Source organism: Sciurus vulgaris (genome assembly GCF_902686455.1).
Source record: "Sciurus vulgaris genome assembly, chromosome: 16".
Lineage (NCBI taxonomy): Eukaryota > Metazoa > Chordata > Mammalia > Rodentia > Sciuridae > Sciurus > Sciurus vulgaris.
In genome coordinates this window covers 34514049-34538763 of record NC_136477.1, presented here as the reverse complement: position 1 = coordinate 34538763, position 24715 = coordinate 34514049, and the positions used below count along the sequence as shown (strand labels likewise).

Genomic DNA, 24715 nt, shown 5'->3' with positions numbered 1-24715 from the left:
TCACATTTTGGAAGAATTCATAGTAATTTCTCCCTTGTAAGATTTGATTGGTGACTTGATAAAAGCTTATAGACATTTTAGGTCTATCTTTAAAGAGAAATAGGCCTACTATTCTAGTGGGAGAACTTCAGAAACTTTTGAAAAATTGTTTATTCTTTACTCAACCACTGGCCATATTAGGAAAGTGGCATGGGTGATGGTATTGTGATATCTTCTTCCCAATTATCCCACTTGCCAGTATTGGACAACTCAAATTGTCGATTCTTTGCCATGGTAGGAGTCAATCAAATTATTCTAATTTATTGGAGGTCAAGAAATCTGCTGGATAATCTACAGAGACATAACCCAACCTAATTTCATTTACTCAATTTTTCAACCATTTAATGAACAGTTTCTGGAACTGCACTCAAGTACTGGTGATATTAATATGAATGGAAAAAAGATTCCTAGTAAAAAATATCAGGTTCTCACTTCATGTGTTATTGTTATTTGTGGTGTTCAATGTATAGAATGAGGAGGAACAAAAATCTCGAAAGAAGATTTGAAACATTCAGGGAGAAAGAATTCTGTACTGGATTTGGAAGAATGAGTAGGAATTTATCATCTAGATGAGAGTGGGAAGGAGTAATAGGCAAATAGGGTATGAAAATTCTTATAAATAGGAAATAATATGGGGTATATGATAATTTATTTGATATTGTTGGGGCAAAATATCACTCTGACATATACCAAAATTACATTGGTACAAATCTGATTTGGTGTAAGGACCCTTTCTCCTTTGAATCATGTATCATCTTTTTCCTTTATTTATCTATATGGAATTGATTAGAAGAATATTCCATGGCAATCAATATGCTAAGCTCTAGGGATGCAACTTCCTTCTAACAACTTAGGAAGTTAGATAGAAACAGGTTATTACAGCAAGTGTCATAAATGTTTCAATATTAACAAAAATGATGATGTTTGTTAACTCACAGATAAGATGCCTTCATCCAAAGGTAATTGTGTCATTTACTAGTTGTGGAAACTTGGGAAATTTTAACTTCTTTGTAGCTTAGATTACTTATCAGGGGAATTAACAAAAGCTTCAGAGTTATTTTAAGCATTGAGTAAAATATATATGTGTCCAATTCATTCTGGCATGAAAGTGCTACAACTATACTATCATTATTGGCATGAGATATTATGGTAGCCCAATGAACAAACAACTAACGTATACTAGGAGAGGTCAGAGAAAGTGTCCCAGTGGAAGAATTCTCTAAATATAGACATAAGGACACATGGGAATTAGCTAAATAAATAACGTGTCTGGTGAGAGTTTCAGATCAAAGGAGGCAGCATGTTTAGAGTCTTGGGAATAGGGTATGGTAGGTTCAGAGAACTACAGGTGGTCAAATAGGGCAAGGGTACATACAGAGATATGTGGAGTAGAGAAAATGAACCAGAGAAGTAAATAAGCTGAATGAACATCACCAGATAGGTAGCTTGCCTTATTTCTCAATGGTATCAGGAAGACATTAAAGTTTTGAGTTGGAAGCGATGTAATCTCTCTGGCTATAAGGTCGAGACTATATTAGAAAAGAGGAAAAATAGAAAAGAGGGAACTGAACTGGAGAATGTATGGAAGGATCATGTTGGCATGTACTCAAGTTGTGTAAAGGACAATGGAAGGTGGGTAAATTTGTGACATGTTAAGTAAGTAGAATAATAGGACTTGGTAACCAAATGAATATCAGGATAGAAAGAGAAAGATTTAAATTTGGTGTATAATTTCCTCAATGCCCTGAGGTACCTTAGTCAGGATTTGAACCATAGAAAGGAGGATCAGGTTTGTAAGGAATAGAGATAACTTCAGTGCTGAATATGTTGAGTTTGATATGCCTATGATGCATCCAGGTGGAGGTGCTCAATAAATGTTGAATGTATGTCCTTGAACTCAGAGACCATCTCTTGTGCAGAGGTAGATTTTGGGTCACCAGCATGGATTTAAGCCATGTTACCTAGAGAATGTGCTTGAAGAGAAGTAGCCAGAACTTGAAAATAAAGAATGGGCCAAAAATGGAGCCCCAAATAGAGGTTGGATAAGACAACTACACACATAGAAAGGAAACAAGAATATGAAGTTTCAAAAAATTAAAAGAATGAGAGTATTTCAGAAGAGCAATGTCCAGTGAGGTGAGTCCTGAAATTTTGTTATATAGAAAAAAACTTTTGTTGTGTTGAAAAAAATTCAATTTTGTTTTTGAATTTTGTTATATAGAGATCAATAGTGAATTTGATGGTGCAGTTAAGGGGAAAAGGCAACAACAGCAAATGTGTTGTAAGGAATTGTTATAACTAGTACAAGAAGCAAATTTGGTTTTGAGGAGTAGAGAAAATGATAAAACAATGAGAGAAAAGAACTAATTCACTTTTTAAAAAATATTTTATCATAATGGGAAGAAATCTGGAGATAGTTCTAAAGTTTAAAGGATGTAATTCTTAAGGGAGATAGCAGACAGAAGAAGGTCCTTAAGGAAACCAGATATCTCTTACAGGAATGTGGGAAGACAGGAGGAAGGGGCAATGTATATGCATGTAAATCTGTAAGTGTGGAAATAGGGAGTTAAAGGATTTCCCAAATTATACGTCTTATTTGTTTTAATATGAAGGATTAAGTGTCTTCATCCAAGAATGGTTGGGAGATGGCATGTTAAGAATTTAGGGTGAACAAATATTTAGAAAACCATGGAGTCAGAAGGTCAACAAGCCATAGAAAGTTTGCAGGGACTGGGGTTATTTTGAAGCTAAAAACTAAGGATTATTTTCATACTTGTTATGATATGGTTTGAAACTGGGATGTTCCCCCCAAAACTCATGTGTTAGGCAGTGCAGGAATATTCATATAATTTATAATAATATAAAAGATTAGATTTGTGAACTCTGACCTCATCAGTGGATTAATCCATCTGATGGTTTACTAATTTGAATGGACTACTGGATGGTAACTGTAAGCAGGTGGTGTGTGTCAAGGGTATGGCCTCAAGGACTCTGTCTGTCCCTGGTTCCCTTACTCTCTTTCTGCCTCCCAGCTGTCATGCATTGAGCAGCATGCCTCTGCAATGTGCTTCCTCCACAATGTTTCTGCCTTGGAGTTGACTGACCATGGAACCAAATGGTTTCATGACCAAAATAAATCTTTCCTCCTCTAAGTTGTTCTTGTCAGGTATTTTGGTCACAGCAATGAAAACCTGACCAATACAATGCTAATTTGTAAAGATGTTTGATTGTCTTGTTGTAGTGATCAGTAGCCAAGAAGACAGGTGAATTAATCCACAGTTGAAGATTTACTGAGCAAAAGGGAATGTGTATTGATGATATTGGAAAGAAAGTAAGCGAGTGGCAAACTGTGGTTTCAAGGAAGAAAGAAGCAGCAGCCCACAAAGGATGAGAGGAAGAAAATAGAAAATAGAAAGACTAGAGTTCTCAGTGAGAAATAGTATTCAGAAGTGGGATACTTGGATTTAAGACTTTGAATAATGAACTATGTCTTGGCTAAGTTTGAGTCATGGGAATAGGTAACTAAGTGGACTTAGGGTGACATGGCAGTTCAGGAAGTCAAACAAATATGAACATAAGAAGCTGTTAGAGGGCTGGGGAGATAGCTCAGTTGGTAGAGTGCTTGCCTTGCAAGCACAAGGTCCTGGGTTCGATCCCCAGCACCACAAAAAAAAAAAAAAAAAAAAAAAAAAGGAGCTGTTAAATATGTGGGATAATTTTACATATCAGGGTTTTGTTTGATTTGATCTTTGCCACTGATAAGTTATGCATGACTTCAGGAGTATTTTTTGCTTAGGAAGAGTCTAAGGTAAATATTTAAGCTTCCACAATGAATACATTTAAAAATAATAATAATCTGGGAGGAAAGAGCTAAAGCAAGAGTAGTGAGGCTCAAAAGGAAGTCGGGGGAAACATGAAGTCTGAATTATTGCAATGGTGTCACCTTCCCTTGATTATATCTCTGCTATGCCTCTTTCCCAGCTCACTTGAAGGACAGAAGATAGAGAGCTGGAACTGCCTCCTACATTTTCATGCAAAATCAGGAAAATCTTCTTTTAAAATTTTTTCCCTAACAGCTAAAACTCCTTAAAAAGTCTTTTTATTTTAAGCAAATTTTAGTAGAAAATATGTAAATGAAGGGTAAAGTATCATTTTTATACATGGTTGGATTTTATGAGGCACATGTGAAAACCGCAGATAATTTGTCATCAATTTTTTTTATCTTAGTTGCCTTGAGCTTAATTTCTTTGAAGGGCATCAGCATGAAATCAAGCTAAAGATTTTGATTCCCAGAGAACAAAAGTAGAATCAAAATCTGTACCTCTTTTCTAAAAGTTTAGAGTTCAGAATTTGAACTTGGATTTGGAAAAAAAAATTAAAAATTAAAAACAGGGCTAAAAAAATGCATTGAAAAGAACTATAGAACTTCTGGAACACATATTCATTCTCTGCCATATCCTTTTATACATCAGCTAAAATAGGTTGAAGTAGTAAATGTTATCAGTACAATTTGACCTTGAGGTTCACAGAAAAAGTTTAATAAATCAAAACATATCAGTTGACTATGAAGTCCTTAGGTATCATGGAGATGCTCAGAGTGTACCTGCCCCAGTGAAGATGGAATTCAGTGTTAAAATAGTGTGCAATTCGTTTCCATTGCATTTGCTTGTTAGTAATATAAATTTGTATCAGAAAGCCCCATAAACTTGGAATGGGTGATGGTTAGATGAAGCATTGTTTGAAGCCTGTCTTTATGCTGCCTCTTTGGGTAGGAATTACTTGTTTAAACTATCCCACATCATCAGGGAGTAGTGGACAGTATTTAAGCTACTGCCAAGAGAAAAAACTATTTTTTAAGCTCTAAGTAACATTTATTTTCATGGATACTATGAGCTAATTACAGATGATTTCCATCTCTTAATTAAAAATTAGGTCCATTAGTACCTCTCATTAGCAACAATTAGCCATTAAATTGTATTTACTGTAAAAGACCTGATGCAGAGTTATAAGTGATCCCACAAGCCACCCATGAAAATCAGTTTCAGCTCTTTCTGCAAAGGCTGTGCACTTACTTTGATTACAAAGTTGCGTTTCTTCAAATGTCCTAATTAATTGAAATTTTTCTTTTCAATAAGTTCTAATAAAGAAAAATTTGCTCTATCTCTTCATTCATTCAACTAATATTTACAGACCTCCTACAGAGCTTATTATAAGGAACCAAGGCAAAGGAGGTATAAAATGCATTCTTTGCCCTCAAAGAATAAAGTCTCTAACAGAGGACAGGGTTATAAAAAACTGTCTCATAACACAGTATGGGAGAGATATCATAACAGTCCTCTGCAGAACTGGACTTTGTAAGTGGGATTTGTACAAGTATCTGACACAGGAATGTGCAAACTGAGTTATTATGTTCCCACTGGTACATTTATAAGGTTCACTAAATTATAAAATGGAGACTTTGAAAAAAGACTTTCCTGTGGGACAATAATTTTTATTGATCTATTCAAGTAACTTATACCAAAGGAAGCTTAGGCAAATAGACTCTGCAGATATAAAACCATCATTTTTATTTAGGCCAGTCCCTACCTCCACCCAGACCCTCCTCACAACCCCAGAGGGAAGGATAGAGGATGGCAAAATTTTAATCTTCATCTCATAATCCAGCAAACTTTTTCTGTAAAGGTCTAGATAATAAATATTTGGGATTTTGCAAGCCATATGTCACAACTTTTCAACTTTGTCATTGTAGCATAAAAAACTATGCAATGAATGGGTCTGGATATGTTCCATTCAAGTTTTATTTATAAAAAGAAGAAGAAAACTGGATTTGGTCTATGGACTATAGTTTGCACACACCTCTCTTGATCAATGTATGTTCCTAAGTCTCCCAAATTGAATACTATCACTGACATTCATTATAAGACATTTGAAGTGCCTTCCATTAATATTAGCATTTTTGTGTTTTTTCATTTTATGAAAGACTGAGGAAATGTCAGAAGTTAGAGGTGGCAAAGATTGAGATGGATGTGGAGGCATTTCTTAATATTCTAGTTTATATTGCATAGTAAATAGAATATTAATATGTTAAAAACCTCTAAGTACCTTTTTATTTTTCAAGTTCTCATTATATATTAACTCTTCTATGACTTATTTGTATATACCAGCAAGGTACATATATGAACTAGGAAAATTAAAAATATATTCTATTTAATGTCCTCTTAGAGAGCTTTAGAATTCTGTAGGGTTAGAAATTTAGAGAGGAGGTGAGAAAAACATCATCTCAAAGGATTCATATTCAAAGTATAATTTACATCTTGGTTGTGCCACCTGAGTTGGTTTTGCTGTTCCTGTTGATGTTGGTTGGTGTCCACCAAAGTTCCTCTTGATATACTGCTTTTAGCTGTTTTGTTACCCCTGGGTAGCTGCTTCTCTGAGCACTGTTTTATGCTTTGCACTCTGAAGGTAAAGAAAAGCTTTCCTAGTCTTATCTGTAAACCAAACACTGCATAGAGCAAACCTGGATTGCGGGGGCTGGAAATGTGACTGCCCTCTGTTATCAAGGTCAGAGCACAATGCCATATGTGGATGCAGCACACATCCCATGGAGAGCAGCATCCCCAAATGTTGTTGTTGCAGTAGAATTCTCCAGTGAGTGGTAGCAGAAGACAGAGGGCACACCGTAGCAGCAGCACACGGTTGTCACTTAGTACTGTCGTCATCTGCAGAAAGGCAAAGCCTACATGACAGCCACAGAGGAAGAGAGCACTCGTGGGCAACAATAGATTTTGAAGTAAGCTAATTGCATGTGCACTAATCGGCACATCTGGTACTGAAAGCACATGGCTCCCTTTTTAATCAACAGCACAAAGTGGGCACTTGAGGCTCCTATTAGAGAATCCAAGCATGAATTGACTGTGAGTCGGCACTTGCCGGAGGCATACTTGAGACATCTGAGGCTGGAGAGATGCCGCCTAACAGACGTGTTAACATTTCTCTAGACTCTGTGCTAAATTAGTCTATCAGAAAGCAAAATGCCAGAACCATATGATTGTACGTCCCTGTTGAAATGATTTCTCTGAGTCGAAAATATAATGCTTTAACCTCTTCTTTCTCAGAGGAGTGATACCTGACCCAAGCATTTAAGAAACATTACGAGTTGTCTTGAGATGACCAGTGGATGTGACTGTCCCATATTTTGCCCAAGGTCCCTTAAGTCAATAAGCGAATGACAAATTGCTCCTCAAGTCCAGTGGCTCCACAAGAGTCTCTCTCTGGGTGAATAAGTATGCTTCTTTTTGAACTGACCATGTGAAATAAAGAATTTAATTGATTTCCCTTTTGGCTTTGTTTATCAGGACAATCGGATGTAGATGGGGCACGTTGTGAGTTTTCTCAGAATATTGTTCTCAACTCTTTGTGGATTTGTTGTGTTTTTAGTTGTGCTTGGTAATATAGTGCTTAATTTTGTAAGCCCTTCATAGAATCAGCTTGGAAGTACAAAGGCTCTAATTCGCAATAAAAAATAAATGAAATCATACCGATGGGTTAAGGGAAGTTTGTGTGCTATAAAAAGTTCAATGGAAAGACAAAATGAAAGATGATTTTGATTATGTGTTGATCTTATCTAGAAATTTGCCAGCAGGCCCTGTTTTTATTAATTCACACACATGCAACTCCGAATAGGAGAATGTATAGTATAAAAATTAGAAATGGCTGCTAGAGTCAAGAGGGTGCATGCATATGACTCCTGTTTCCACTGTTTAATAATTATTTAACAATGAGGGTTCCTTCATTTCCTGAAGCTTGCTTTTTCCTAAGGCATAGATAATAATGCATTAGCACCTCTTCATCTATATATGACAATAACATGAGGATCATTTGAAATGACATCCTAAGCACCTAGGCAGTACCTGACTTGTAATGAGTATTAAACAACAGCAGTTTCCTTTCCCCACATTCAGGGAAGAATGTTAGGACTTTTTTCAAGTGTTGATAACCTCACATTTGCTAGGATAGGTCAGAGGTTTAAAAGAAAGTAGTATAAAATGGTTTGTAAACCCAATATCTAAATTAGGAGAAATATTAAAGGAACTCATTACACATCTTCCCTATTGGCTGAATTTTATATTATTAGGTGAATTAATGTAATAAAAATATTTTGTAGTAACTTGAAAAATACTATTTATAATACACAGTGAGAAAGACAACACAAGTGAAAAATAATTTGATTTTGAGTCCTAAAACAAAACCATGGAAAGAATCTTCAAGGGGACACAAAAAACAATTGTTATATGTGCTTTTAGCTTGCTTTCCAAACTTTTTGTAAGTTGCTTCGCAACTTTTGACATTTAATAAAAGTTTCATAGCAGTCTTTGAATATGCATAATTCTAGGGAGACATTATATATTAGGAATGTATGATTGTATTAATATGAACATGAAAATAAAGGTGCTAATGATGATTGTGATTATGTTGATGATGGAGACAGTAATGGTGACCTCTAAAATTTCCCAACTTCCACTCATCCCATCTCAACTTTGTGGCATTTGATGCAGAATTTTTAAAAGATTATATCTCTTCATAGATGTGACTTAGAGTTTTTGAATGAATTGTAGTCTAAAGTCATTGTTAAAGTGTTATGTGAATTCTCTACCTACCTACCAGAAGGTCAGCATCTCCACCACTTGACTGGGGCTTTTAACATTTTTGATATCAAAATCAAATTTCAAATAATGTCTTCTGTTCTTTGCATGTAACACTTGGAAGCACCTAAAAATCTTCCTGGTTTATTTTATATGAGACTTCTAGTTCCTGTGTTTATGGAATTGACATAACAAATTTGAAATTGGAATTATATATATATACTACATTTTAAAATACACATTGATGTTGTCTAACTTCTACAAGTTATACATATATATCCTAGTTTTATACACTTTTTTCCAGCTTTATGTTTTAAAAAAAAAATCTTCCATAATTTGGAGGCAATTTGTTTTCCCAAGCTCTGTATCACAAAATATTTAGACTTAGCAAAATCAAAGAGAGAACATTTTGAAGTCCATTGGCCACCCAAGATATTGCTTATTCTTTCTTCTTTCTATGACAAAGTTTTATTCATTTGATAAAGTGGAATACATCATATTTTTCTACAGGCCAGTCCTTTTTCACTCCTTTCTACCATGCACTGTAATTTTCCTTTAATGAAATATTAATGGAAAAGTTATTGGCTAACTGACCTTGATGCTGTGTACCAAAACTATAATCACTTCACATCAAGTTTCTTTACAAATGGAAACAGAAATGTTGAAAAGGTTTTAAACCCAGGATGTCCTTTGATTTACATAAAATGAACATATTACAGTTGGCAACAAACCACATGGTTTCAGAATGATGGGTTTCAGGTCCCTCTGGGGCACACATGAATTTACTTTAGGTGAGTCCTCTGAGTCCAGCACTATGTCCAAGAGACTCAGATCTGGGAATGCACTGGACTTGCATTCAGGAAACTTGAATTTTATTCATAAGTGAGCAGTTACGTGAGCAAATATGTAGAATTGGTAAAAATCATCGAGATGTTTGAGATACTTGTTCTGGAGGGTTAAATTACAAGCCAGAGAAACCCAGAGACAAACTAGAGTCATACAGTGAGGTTTAGAAGAAGGTACATCAGATGACCCTGGTGGAATCTCAGAAAAGGAAATTTAAAATGTTTATTCTTGGACTTGAGCTACTGGTGTGTGGCTTTGGGAAGCGTTTAAGGAAATGACAATTTATTTGCAATTGGGTGCTTTCAGGAAGTGAAGGGTAGCTGAATGACCGTGTTTCTTAATGAGTATTATCTTGTAGATAGGAGCAATAAAGCAGGGCTAGAGTTATCATTGTAAAAAGAACCTTGGTCATTGATGTTACACAGTAAAGGGAGATATTCATTTGTCTTCAGCTTTGCAGAAAGTGTTTTTTTATTCGCCACAGTCATCAAATGGCCTTGTCTGCTAATTATAGTTAATCTTTGAAAATTGTTTAACTGCGAATATTATGACCTTATAAATAGCTACAAGCTAATTAAAGATTATTTGAAAAACTTCCATGAATTCTTTCCTTACCTTGAAGACATTTATAATATTGACTGACAGAACCATAACAAAACACTGGGTGGCCTTGATAAAAATATAAAAATAATCATGAAGTAAGTCAAAATAGTTTTTTATTCTCACATGCATTGAGCATGTATGGAAGGTAAAGGGAGGTGGTTGGGATACCAAGGAAGAGTGCTGTGCTCTAAGTGCTGCACCTAGTGCCTTATGTGGATTAGTTGGTAACATTGGATTGACACAATCATGCTATAAGGGAGTTACTGTGCCCTCTACAAATTGGTTCTTTACCCATATTTATGTTTCTTCAGCTATTTTAGACATTTTGACCCATGGATATTCCACATATGAGTCTTGTCATTTTAATCCAGAAAATGACTGCAGAGGAATACCTCAATTGATCTGATCTTCAGATACATCCTTTTCACTTCAAATGTCTGTTTCTTCAGTCTTCTCTTCCTGTCCTCCTGTTCTGTCAGACCCTGGCCCTCTGTTTGTCAATGTTAAACCTTCCTTCTGTGATCTTATTTACATCCCTTTTTACCTGTTTTGATGGTTTTACAGCATTCATTAGCTCTATGTCACATATACCCTCTTCAGTTATACTTATTCATTGGTGACTTTTCCTGTGCTTAATAAAATGTGCAAATCCCTTCCACCTCACATTTCTCAGAGTGTTGTTCTTAGCATACCTTCATTCTCCTCCTCAGTGATGTTATCTGCTTGCTCTCCTTTAACCAGCACACAGATGACCTCCAAATGGTTAATGCTAACATTCCTCTGTGTTGATCTCCATGCCAGTGTTTCCATCTACGTCCTAGATGTCCCCCATCCACTGTTACCACCCTTAGCTGAACCATTAGTAGTTCAAACTTCTTATTTTCAACATCAATCTCATAATATTTCTTCTAATCCTGTTTCTCCTGCAGACATCCCTAAGGTTCAACCTCTGTAAGTATTACTTCTCTAAGCAAGATTTTTAAAGCTAAGTGCAGCTATGAGTTTAGGATTGTTATGGTGTTTGACAGAGTCTTGGAGTATAGCTCTTATTTGTGGGTGAGAACCATATGATTTAATATTCAGCTAGGCTTGCAGTAGGATGGAAAATCTCTCACACAATGGTGAGCAATTCTTCCAGTCAAGAATGCTTACATCTCAGAAACATTCTGGAGCACTCTATATCATACATGCAATATTCCGTTTCCATGGAAATTTTACTTTCACAATATATTTTGAATCTGTTATACCCATTCCATCTATTACACTGGTGCTGGCTGGGTCTTTGTATCTTTTAATTTTATTATTGCAATGTTTTTCTAGTGTCAACACCTGCCCCTTCCCTTGCTTTCTCATCCTTCACTCAAATTCTTCAATAAATTTTAAAATTCACATTTTTAAAATTCTATGTGCAAGAAACTGGTCTTGATATGCCTTTGGGACTTAGGTTACTAGCAACTATTTCTACCATCTGATTCCTGCCACGAAATGAGGTACAGATCAGATTTCTGAATTGAAAGTCATCTTTCCTAATAGCAAGCCTCTAACTTACAACCAGTATATATTTTAAATGTGTATGGTTAGCTTATAGAGAATGTTTGATGGTGAATTGGGTATTAAGACTAGGTGATTCTGTAGAGCCACAGTTTCTATTGTGATTGCCCTTTAGTCTCCAGGTGAAAGCAGACCTAATTTTTTTTCTGGGAAAAATAGTGTCCTTCCTGCAGCTATTCTCCAAATAAAGATATGTGTGTGTTGGACAGTGTCAGTGGGCTTTCTTAAATTCTTCTTAGTTTCTTCCATTTGAGACTTGCTATACCATGCCAGTTTCAGCTAATGGTGAAAACATATGGGCCTATGTAACCAGCAGCAAAGAAAGCTGCAGTCCAGGTACTTGTCAAGAAGAACAACAATTCCAAAGTTTCTCCCACTTGTACTTTTCAGAACCTCACCTTAGAAAAATAATATTTTTGAAGGAATATTTGGATATTATGCAGTATATCTACTCTTGTTGAATAGTCTAAATTGTATCCCTAGATTAAGCTGACAAAGCTGTTTGACCTGGATGAGTATATCCCCCTGGCCCTCCAAAGACTAGCTTTTTGTGAAGTATGTCTGGCATAATGCCATTTGGTTACATTGGAAGGACACTGTAATAAATAGTCTTTGGAAACATGGTTTGCTTTCTTTCAGGCTGTTGTTCATTATCCTACACAGTGTCAGCTCCTTCAGACTCACAGGAGAAACATCTGCTTTGCCTCCATACTGGGAGTCATTCTTCTCTGCACCCGGTTTATTTTCTTACCTGGTAGATGAGATGACTTGTGTAACTCTTTGCTCACTACCTCTGATAAAGTTTTAATGGCATTAATTTTATTAGTCTACTTGCTCAATTCATCTTACTGCCTTTTCCTCTGCCTCATATTTTTCACTTGACACTACCATATTTTATATACCTTTGGAAACTGCCTTAAATCCTTCCGGGGATCAAGGGGAATAATAACTAAATAAATGCTGGAAATAGAAACTCCTAGGTGTGTTATTTTCCCAGTCAGCAACCGCAACTTAGAGGCTACAGGAATGAAGGACTCGTTAGCTTACACAGTACCATCTTCAAGCTACTTTCTCAACCGCTTTTCTTCCTGTCACCCTGTTATTTGTAGGATGTGGTTGCTGTGAGCACTTTCTCTTCTGCCTTCACTCATCCTGACTCTACCTGGAAATTGTTCCCTGCCTCATTTCCTGGTTACATCTTATCCATCTCCAACTGTCTATCATTTCCATGAATCTCCTATTTTCACAACCAGGTGTGATGTCACTTCATTTTGAAAACTCTCAGAGTCCTCCATTAGCACCTGCTGTAATCTACCTGATAGTATAGATACTCACATACCCCACCAACTTCCCATACCCCTTCTTTAAATTGTAGATTTCCAAAGGTTTAGAGGGGAAAAAAATGGCTGTTTTATTGCTCGTATCCCTTGAAGTACAAGCTGAAGTTATTGATGAAAAATGAAACAATTTATGAATAGGGACTCATCCTCATTTAAAGAGTTCAGTGTTGACTTTTGTTCAAAGTAAATGTGGAGGAAAAATGTGGAGGCAACACTAACATAGTCAGATGCCTGAATTTTCTCCAATAGAACTAAATTATAGGATTTTCTTTTTCCCCCAGAAAGTTATTCTATATAACTGACATCTGTTGGCAGAAGTAGCATGACATCCATCTAACTGGTCTTGCTGATTCAAGGCATATTCCACCTCAGTTCATCCTCTTGACAGCCCCAGAGCCATCTTCCTAAAACAAACATGACCTGCTTCACATTCTTCTGTAGACTTCAAGACAGAATCCTCCATCTTTATCCTGTGCTGCAAGGCTGAGGGCTGCTTCTTCAGACTCAGTTCATACTAGTTCTGTATCTAGCCGTAACAACTGTCTTCAGGTCCCAGTATGAGCCACATGGGTCATTACATAGTGAAGAATTTGATAAACATGACCAATACTTCAGTACAGAATATTGTCCCCCCTTACCCTTCAATTTACTAATTTTGATTGGTTTCATAGTACTTGTCTCGAATACTGTCTTCCCCTTAGAATCATCCTTTAGGCTTCTGTCTTGTCATTGAGCTGCCACCTCCTCTATTCCTTTAGGTCCTTGGGAATATCTTTATCATAACATTTAGTGCACGTTACAGCTTACTTATCTTTCTTTCAAGAAAAGTGTATAAACTAACCAAGATAAGACCATAAACAAATCATGCTAGCCTTATTTCTCCATTACCCAGTAGCTTCTGGTGCTCAGTAGGTGTTTGGTCAATATCCATTGGTTAAATAGATGATAACTACATATAAGAATACTGCTTGCTGGACACACCCTCAGTATAATCCTGACCTTTGTCTCAAGAGATTAAAGTAGTAAGAGGAAAAGAGACTCAATGTTCAAGAAGTTTAGAAATTTGAATGAACAACCGAGTGCAGACAGCTCTCTGAATGGAATAGGAACGAACAAACGAAACAAAAAGCACAAAAACCTTATGAACAAGAAAATGGTAGAAAATTTATAAAGGATTTGGAGAAAATAAAATTATTTGGAAATGAACCTTCCATGAAGCAGTTTAAAATATTGGTGGAACCTGCACAAGGCATTTGTTAAAAGTGGGACTGCATTTCAGCATCGCCACTTCTCTGAAAGGTTTCATGCTGTTAATTATTTTCTCTGGGGTGCCAAAGTCCTCATTTATCCTACTAGCATTAGTTCACTTTCTTCTCCAGTGTTACCTTCTAAAAGTAACTTTAACCCTTTTTTTTTTTTTTTGCCCAGGTTCCTCTCATGCACATTATTGCAAACACACTCTGGTTCCAATGAAATAGCATCTTTGCCTGATTTTCTTTGTATTTTAATATTATTTTTTGATCAATCCCTTCATGTCCTGTGACATGCCTTTTACAGCATCTCTATAAGATATGCATCCAGGTGTCCCAATGCTGCCGTGAATTATAGCCTGGGCAAGTAATGGCTTTTGGCTCTTTTTCATTAGTAAAATGGAAAAACACCATGCCAAATCTGCTAGTGATACACTATTATGTTGAGAGCTTATTGAAGAAAGACAACCAACTGGTGAACTTATTGCTGGTTTTCCCGAAATAGAATTTTCAGCCATGATCAAACAAAGTAGACTCCCATCTCCCAGGAAAATTTGCTTTTTCTCTTTCTCTCTCTCCCTCTCACATGTTTTGTCCTGATATACCCAGACAGTCCATAAGGAATTTAAATATTTTCTAGATGACATTGAAAATTCATGCACATTAATAGTACTCATGGGGATAAAATATCAATTAGTCTTTTGAGTGCCTTTCTTTTTGATTATTCCTATTTGTGGATTTTAATTTTGGATTCTTTACTCTCAAAGAGATATTTTTTCTCTAAAACCAGATATAAGAAGCCATTCTGATTTTTCAAAATTCTTTTAGCATTCATGCAAATAAAAATCCCCTGTTATTTTCATTCTCTTAGGAAAGTGTGCTTAATTGTTGCTCTTGAACTTGGCTAGTTCAGATGAGATTTGAGTGTTATTTTTTTCAATCCCCTAAACTCCATTGAATTATTTTGCCCTTCTCTTATACTTTACAAGGTGTCTACAGCATTAAAATTCACACTTACTGGCATTTGTGTTTATCACTCAAGCTATTTAGACTTCATGCTCATTTGAAGAATGAACTCCTTGTGATGTCTGAGTGTATATTTATAGGGACCAGTTCCTAAAATATCCTTCCTTAGGAATTTCACTGGAATGCCATTACTTTACTCCACTGAAGGAAATCACATCAGCTTCAGAGGACTGTATGTAGAATTACTGATTTATTTTTTGAGTAAATGAGCATTAAAGCAAGTAACACAATCAATGTATTTTTGTTAAATAAAATCCAGAAAGGCAGTTCCATGTCTATTTTGCTGTGGTTTCTATTCATCATTTCTTTGTCATTGGAATCCACTCAGGAGTGATAGACAGAATGAGAAGACATGAGCATTTTATAGCTCAACAAAAATTCCTCTTCTGGACAGGCAGCATGCAGTTCCAGAATGAACATGAACTTTGAAGAATATTGGCATTTAAGTCCCTCTCTTCCATGTACTCTCTGTAAGGTTTCTCTGGAGCCTCCTTCTTATTTATAAACAAAGATAATGATTATATCTTACAGAGATATACTGGGAGAGTTAGGTAAGATATTAAAATAGCGTTAACAAATAATCATCCTCACTTCCTAAGAGTCCAAGTTTCTGACTTAATCTTTCCTGTTCTCTAAGCCATTGGTTCTTAACATGTGGTCCTAGTATAGTAGCACTGACATCACTCAAGAGTTTGTTCAAAGTATAGATTTTCAGGTCCCACCCTACACCTAATGAACCCAAAACTGTTTCTTCAAAAAGTCCTCCAGGTAATTTGAAGGCACACTCAGGCTTGAGAATTACTTACTCTAAGCGGATCTACCAGTCACAGGCTTGTGTGCAGATGAGGAAAGGACAATGTGAGAGGATTAAACCATGGTGGAATAAACATACTAGACTGTTCATTATGCTCTATTACTCAAACTCCTTCCTTCCTTCCTTTATTACATTGTACTCCTTTACTTTATGGTCCCTTTCCTTTTGCATGATGTTTTTTAAAAGACCAACGCATTTTGACTGAAGTTGGATATGAGTCCAACACTGGGTCCCTTGGAGAGAAATCAATAAATCACTATTTGAATTTATGAACTACCCTCAAAACTAACAGCACAAAATGATCTATTTAGGAACTCCTAAAGAAAATGAAATCAAAGGACTTGTGTGAGAGAGGGAAGTTCTTCCAGTCTTTTTACATGGGTCCATTAGAGAGTTTACTAATGCCTTGAGTTAAAGCTGTATTTCTAAAATGGACCAAGAGATTTGATTATATATAAATGAAAAATCACATCATTCTACAAGCTTCTGCTTCCCTAGCACATTTCTTTGATCCTCTAGCAATTAGGATGGTAACTAAATTGGACCTTTTTATTTTCCACTGGTGTCAATAACTGCTAAGAGGATTACACTATATTTGGATATTAAAGGTTTTTTTTCATAACTGGCAGCAGCATCTAATCCTGATTATTCACTGTTTGTATTTATAAAATATATAAAACTAGAAACAAAGCTCTCAACTGAGTCCCCAATTTCACACCCAAGTTGACCTTCTTTGTCTGCAGATTAACGACGCATCACTAATGAGGATAGTTGTAGTTTAAAAAATTTTTTCATTTTTTTCTCTCAGTGCCTGCAGAATAAATCCAATGTCAAAAGTTGATTATGTGTAGATTTATTTATCTCCTATGCCCTTCAATTTTGTGTGCCTGTGTATGTGGCGGGGATGGGGGGGGATACTGTGTGATACTGTGTTCTGTTTTATTTCCCATTCTTAATGCAAGATGAATTCCCCTACGGAATACTGATGGAAATTTGGAGCACTGTTTTAGCCAGCTTTTTCATCACAATGACCAAAAGACCTGAAAAGAGCAATTAGAGGAGGAAAAGTTTATTTGGGGCTCACAGTTCTAGAGGTCTCAGTCCATAGATGGCTGACTCCATTGCTCTGGACCTGAGATGAGGCAGAACATCATGAGGGTGTGAAGGAGGAAAGTGACTCAGACATGGTACCAGGAAGAAGAGAGCTCTGCTCACCAGGGATAAAATATGTACCCCCAAAGCCACGCCCCCAGTGACCTACCTCCACCAGCCACATCTTATCAGCCTACAATTATTGTCCTAAGTTAATCCATATCAGTGGTCTAATCCACTGATTAGATTATATCTCTTAATCATTTTTACTCTGAATGCTATTGCATTGTCTCACACATGAGTTTTATATTTAAACCATAACAAGCACTCAACCACCATTCATTGTTCAAATTTGATTGACCTTTGGACCATACAGCTTTCTCTAGGGGACACACTGAAGCACCATTTTCCAAAACATCTCCTAGGGTAGCAGGTCTAAAATTTTGTAGCATATTAGAGTCATCAGTGGAGCATTAATTATTTCAATGTCCAGGTCATAATCCATGTCAATTAAATCAGGTGATCTCTGAGTGGAACACCACAGTATAATGTTAAATCTTTCCAGGTGATTCTAATGTAAAGGCAAATTTGAAATTCAGCATTCTAGAGAATTCTCCTTAGTCTTATAAGATATTTGTGTCTAAACTCACGCACACACACACGTGCACACACACACGCACACACACACACACACACAAAACAGTTCTAAAGTTCATTATATTTGGTATGTGACCTAACAAAGTATAGTTGTCTTAGAAACACTGAATCATAATAAACATTTGCACATTAAAGATTCTGAGTAGTACTGCAGGGAAGAGAATCTGTGGGTTCCAAGAATAAGGCGGAGAGAAAAAAAAAAAAAAAACCCTGATTAGTTTGGTTTATTTCATAATCTTTCAAATTCATTTTACTCAGAGGTATAAACTATGTGGAACAACTATTTAAAAAAAATGGAGCACTCTTTCCATGGAGTATAATTTGGAAGATACAGATTTGAAAAGGATCCATAGCAAAGTCTTATTTTGAAATGCTTTTTGAAGATCTAAGTTTACCCAGATTTTGCTACACTCTCTTGGAGCATTAAATATTTGAAATAACTTGTGGAATTCAGCTTGTGGGTAAGAAATTATGCAGTATTTACTGGAATAGGCTGTTGGGTCATAAGTACCACTTGAAATTTAGTTCAAGAAAATCAGTCTCCACATATTAACAGAACAAAAGATTGAGATGAATGGTATGTAGAAAAATTCGGAGTTCAGTGATAATGGAAAAGTATGGGAAATCCAGTCAGGCAAAATGTAGTGATATGACTGATAGAAGAAAAATAGTGTCAGTGTACAGTCCAACTGGTATTCAGTGGAATGTATAGGGTCAGGGTGGCCAATCAGTTAGTATGGGACAATCTGATATGTCCTTCTTGTTGCACTCACTCTCCATTTTATATTCTCTTCCCCTTAAACTCTCATAAAAAAATTTGTCTCTACAATTTATACCTCTGGGGCCTATCCAACATTTCTGGTCTAATAGCGCTTCCTTTCCTTTATAAAAACATGCCTTTATCTGTTTCTCCGGATTCTCCTAATTTCTTCTTTGAGGCCAATTATATGATAAAATAAAAGATCCTAAATGTTTAACATTTATCTTTGGGGGTAGAATTTCAGGTGCTGTGAAGGATTTTCAGTCACAAGGTAGATACAGAGCGGTGGTGGTCATTCTCCCTAAAGGTTTGGAAGAGACCTCTAAACATTCTGCTTAGACTCTCTTAATTATGAAAAGTTGTTGAGTGACTATAATTAGTGGTGAAAATATTTTATGTATTTAGGTGAACTGGATTTGAATAGACCTTAAAATAGATAACCAATTCTCAGGGTTGGGAAAGGTTCCATTAGCAATTAAGTTTTGTTGACAGGATAAGAGAAGATTAAATGACTACTGAGTAAGGCTCAGAGGTCTGCATTACCCCTAGTCTGATATATTTTTGATCAATTCTACCAGAATGGATGATGTGTATTTCTTTTTAACTCATTCTCTCTTTCCTAATTTCCCCTTCCAAATTTATATGACCTTCCCAACCAAAAAGGACAAACACCAAGTTCAAAATAGTTCAATTTAAAATGAAATTGATTCATACACTTGAAAAGAGATAGAACAACCTGATTCAAATGCCGTCAGTAAATGCCTGTTTTATTATTATACTTGTCTACATTTCCTCTTCACATTTCATAGTCTCGTATCTGACAGACCTAGGTCTCTCTGTCATGAGACCTAGGTCTCATGTCATGAGACAGCACAGAGGCTGTCTCAGGTGACCTTACTTGATTACACTACACTATGAAAGAAGAGGAAAGGTCATTTCCAGGAGTCTCCGTGCAGAAGAGACAATGTTCCTTTCCCAGAAGCTCAAGTAAAATAGCTTCTCATGTTTCATTGGCTCTAGTAACACTATTTACATGCATTTCTGGACAAAGGTCAGGATATACCAACTATGGGGCCAATCACATTCTAACTGCGTGGTTGGACATGCATAGACATAAGGATATCCAAGGGTAATGTTGGTTATCATTGGGAAGGGGAAGGGGAAGCTAAGAGGCAAGAAAAAATTAAAAAAGAAAAGTTGGTTCTTATCATCATTCTTCATATATACTTAATTTAACTTTCCATTGATTTTTACCTTTTGGGGGAGGTTACTGGGGATTGAATCCAGGGGCACTTAACCACTGAGCCACATGCCCAGCCCTTTTTATTTTTTATTCTGAGACAGGGTCTTACTATGTTGTTTAGAGTCTCGCTAAGTTGCTGAGGCCCAAACTTATGATCCTCCTGCCTCAGCCTCCTCAATCTCTGGGATTTCACGCATGCACCATGGTGCTTGGCTTGATTTTAAATTTTGATCTTATGTCAGTTTAGTTGTTGATCCTTTAAAAAAATTCCAAAAACAAACAAAAACTTCCCCTATTGTTTTATAAACATCATAAATATTCTATAGTTAAGTCTTGAAGGTTTTAAAATAATTTTGAACCCACATATTTATATTTTCTGTAAGTGCATATAAAACTTGTTAAAGAGGAAATTGGTTTATGTCCACTGCTAAAAACCATAGTGCTTTAAACATAATTGACTCTCAATAAATACTTTGAATGTTATTTAGGAAACACAACTCTATTAGGCAAAAAAAAAAAAAAAAAAAAAAAGAAAGAAAGAAAGAATAAAAAACAGGGTCAAAATTTCAGAAAAAAGTCTGTAGTTAACATTCTTGGAAAACTATCACTTCGCTGTGAGTTAGTGAAGGAGTGTCATCAGGCCCCACACAGAAACTAGAACTTCTAGGATGAAGCAATCAAGGACCAATGAACTTGGTAGGAGCAGGTCAGAAGAAGTCAGGAAATAAAAATTGAGCACTAGATGGTATCCACATTGCCTTTTCTCTTGATTTCGCTTTGGCTGCCTTACTTCTTTTTACCCCATCAAGGAAAGGCACTCCTGTTTGCTTGCTCCATGAATTTTGTTTCATTCTGGAACATCTTGCTTTCTTCTCTCAGTGATAAACTCATTACATCTTAATTTTTCCCATGAATGGGAAATACTAAGATTTGGAATAAATTTAAAATTTGTATTTGATTTTATTTATTTTGCTCCTTTCAGAATGTTACACAGGGGGTTTGGGGATAACTCAGTGAGTGAGGCCCTGGGTTTGATGCCTTCAAAAAAAAAAAAAAAAAAAAAAAAAATATATATATATATATATATATATATATATATATATATATCTCCCAGATATCACTGGGTCTTCTATTATTTTAAACAAGGTGATTGGCTAAAATCCCCAAGTTGATGTCCTTTGAAATCTGAAGTTTTCTTCAGGTTGATCATCCTGTGTATGAGTTTTTGAGGGCACATTGGACCCCCACTTCTTTCTCTCCACATTATTTGATTTTGTTTGAAAGTTATCCCCTTTCTAATTTTCTCACAAAAAGTCCTATTCAGTGTCACATAACAAAGACTTGGGACATGTTCAGTAATGGCACATGGCATTCATTCAAAAATTTTGAAATTAAAAATAAAGGTGCGCCATTGTCCTCAAGTTGCCTTTTGTCACCTTCAGAGATTTAGAGATATAAACCCAGGTCTCTCTTTTCCATCATACTAAACAACTCAACATACACCTATTTCCTTAGACTTTTTTTTCTATTTTTTTATTTTAACTTTTAAAAATTTATTTTATTTGTTCTAATTAGTCATACATGACAGTAGAATGCATTTATGCATTTTGATAGATCATACATAAATGGAGTGTAATCTCTCATTTTTCTGATTATACATATTGCAGGATCACATGGGTCATGCAGTCACACATGTACATGAGGTAATAATGTCTGCTTTACTCTACTATCCTTCCTATCCACATATTCCGTTCCCTCCCTTTACTCCCCTCTACCTAATATAAAGTAACTGTATTTTTCCCTATCCACCCCACCTTATTGTGAATTATCTTCTGCATATCAGAGAAAACATTTGGCCTTTGTTTTTCGGGGTTTGGCTTATTTCACTTAGCTGATATTCTCTGACTCCATCCATTCACCAGGAAATGCTAGAATTTCATTTTTCTTTAAAACTGAGTTATTAGCTATTATGAATTGAGCTGCTATAAACTTTGATATGGCTGTGTCACTGTAGCATGTTGATTTTAAGTCCTTTGGTTATAATTGAGGAGTGGGATAGCTGGATCAAATGGTGGTTCTATTCCAAGTTTTCTGAGGAATCTCCATACTGCTCTTCAGAGTTCAAATAGCATCAATTTGTGGTCCCACTAGCAATGTTTGAGTGTACCTTTATCCCCCATCCTCACCAACATTTATTGTTGCTTGTATTCTTAATAATTGCCATTCTGATTGGAGTAAGATTAAATCTTAGAGTAGTTTTGACTCACATTTCTAATTACTAGAGATGTTGAACATTCTTTTTTCATATATTTCTTGACCATTTGTATTTCTTCTGTGAAGTGTCTGTTCAGTTCCTTTTCCCATTTATTGATTGGGTTATTTTGTTTTTTTGGTGTTAAGTTTTTTGAGTTCTTTATATATCTTAGAGATTAATGATTTATTTGAGGTACATGTGGGAAAGATTTTTCTCTCAATCTTTAGGCTCTCTCTTTCCCTTATTGATTGCTTCTTTTGCTGAAAAGAAGCTTTTTAGTTTCCTTAGATTTTTGTTGGTTAACATAATTCCAGAAAGAGTTTATTTCACCTTGCCTAGAAAATATCAAATAAAATTATTTTGAAATCCATCTCATTGAACAGGTAATGATTATTTTGAAAAAGAAAATGTACTAATCCCTGTATCATCTTGTACCATTTCTCAAATTGAGAAATCTTTTTGCAACGTGTATAAACAATTGCTCCCCTAAAATGACATTTCCATGTTTTAGCTCTTATTTGTTATGGAATACTTAAATAGTTATCAGAAACATCATCTTCATCATTGATTTTCTTTCACTTGAAGCATAGGTTTTAAAAATTATCTTCAAACTAATGTGGTATATGGTGAATCAACCCCAGATCATTTTGTCAGACTTGAAGGTATTTGGATATGAAAAACAGAATGTATTCATAAAATAAGGGTATTTCCTATGTGTTAAATCAGAAAGTACCAAAAATCACTCTTTTAGCATGTTAATATGCCCCAAAGCATAATAATTAATATACTCAAGCAAACAACAAAAACAAAGAAAAAGAAACAAAACCAGAGGAAAAGTTCAGTTATGCTGCTAGATGACTCTGTAGGTAGAAGGTTTGGATATCTTCCAGGGACGTTTTTCTGATTAATAAGCACAATTAGGAGAGTTACTGTAAGGTATCCCTTCTCCTTGTCATTTAGAAATCAGGATAGCACTAGCGAGTCAAGATTAATAATACCTAAGGTACTTTCAAACTAGCATTTCTGAGATTTATACTTTTGGCAGAGTTCAGCAGAGGGAACATCTGTTTAGCTTTAGATTGATCTTGAATTCAAACAATCCAATTCCCAAGGGAAACAACCTCTAGTAATGAGAGGGTTAGAAAAAAGGAAGAAAGAATATTTACAGATCAAGCAAGTAATGGTTTTAGCATTACTTATTGGCACTTACATATCAAGCTTGTGACATCATCAGGTCTCACCTGGCCTGACTCGAACTTGGAATGACCAGACGTTGACAGGTCTCATCCACATATTTTGAATCAACATTGTGATTCAATCCTGCTGGGGCTTCTGCCTTCATAAAGTCTTTATTCCCAAGACACTATACTGCTGCCCAGTGGACCATCTTTTCACTGTTGGCCTCATATGGTGTCTCTTCCTCTCCGTTCCCCTTTAAACCCTTTTTATAAATGCAAAAGTAAATGCCCCTGCATTCTTCAGACTCTGAGCAGAAAGTTCTCTCCTCCCCACTGTGTTGTACCTACTCAAGTTCTTCCTATGAATCTGGCTTACCTATTCACCCCTGCAATTTTTCCAATTGCCATGAGAACTGGAAGGAGGCATTAGCAATCTTTTGTAACAAAATTGCTTATTCTAGGCCTGTGCAAGTTCCTTACTTTCTTTAATGATCGCTCTCTCCTGGGATGTTACCTACCTCATTGCTTTTGCTGCTATCATCTGTCAATCTCCTTGCAACCTGTAGTTTTAATATGGCCTTGTGTCACCAGTCTCCTTTTGCTTCCAATTCATGTGCCACTAATATGATGGTGTCAATGTTCCTTAACCTCCCTGATTCCAATGATCTTCACCTCATCCTGCTCCAGACGCCCATCTTAAAGGCTGTAATTTGTCCCAAAACAGGAGTCCTCCCCGTCTGAAATCTTTAAACCCTGCTACTTGCTTTATCAACAACATTTTTTTCATCACTCCTTTTAAACTGTGTCCATTACCTGCCCCTTTTCCATTTCTTTCCCTCTCAATCCTAGAACACGCTATGTATTGTTTCAATTGCTCTCTTGGCAACACCCTCACTTCCACCATTAACAACACTAATGGGACTTAAAAATCACTTTCATTTATCCTGAGGCACGTCTCTTCTTAATTCTTCAGTGAGTAATTCCAAATATTCAATTTTAATTTTTTTCCATTGTTAAAATTTTAAACATTCATTCACCTATCTGCTCATAAGACTGCACCAGCCCTCTTGGGAAGTGAACTAGCCATGATGTTTCTGGAGAAAATGAAGGATGTCAACTATTTGTTCCTTCAGTCTCCTGATCCAAAACTTAAAAATGTATCAATTCTGCTAATCAACTCCCTCTTCTTTTCCTTAATCACAAAGGAAAAGGAAAACCTCCTTTCTCGTTCTCCCTTCCCTACTTGGCCCCCAAACTCATTTCCTTCCACCTTTTCAAGACTATTTCATTATCTTTGACTCCAGACTCAGCCTCACCTCCAGAGAGCTGTTGAACAGAGTAGTCCAGAGCCTCTAGCAATGAGTCTATCAACACTGTGTGGAAGTAGTCTTCTACATTTGGTGTCCTGTCTCCTTTTGTC

The 24715-nt window shown here is 36.0% G+C and overlaps 1 protein-coding gene and 1 long non-coding RNA gene across 10 annotated transcripts in view; one reads left to right on the top strand and one right to left on the bottom strand.

Annotated features, from left to right (window-relative positions):
- The window catches only part of RBMS3 (RNA binding motif single stranded interacting protein 3), a gene marked incomplete at its 3' end in the record, with an annotated part of 684132 nt that overhangs the window by 629173 nt on the left and 30244 nt on the right, over positions 1 to 24715 (top strand). The window lies entirely within an intron of this gene.
- On the bottom strand, positions 1517 to 16981 carry LOC306645877. The gene is made up of 2 exons (XR_013759755.1): positions 14160 to 16981; positions 1517 to 14110 (listed from the first exon to the last, which is right to left on the bottom strand). It is a non-coding gene; the product is annotated as an uncharacterized lncRNA (long non-coding RNA).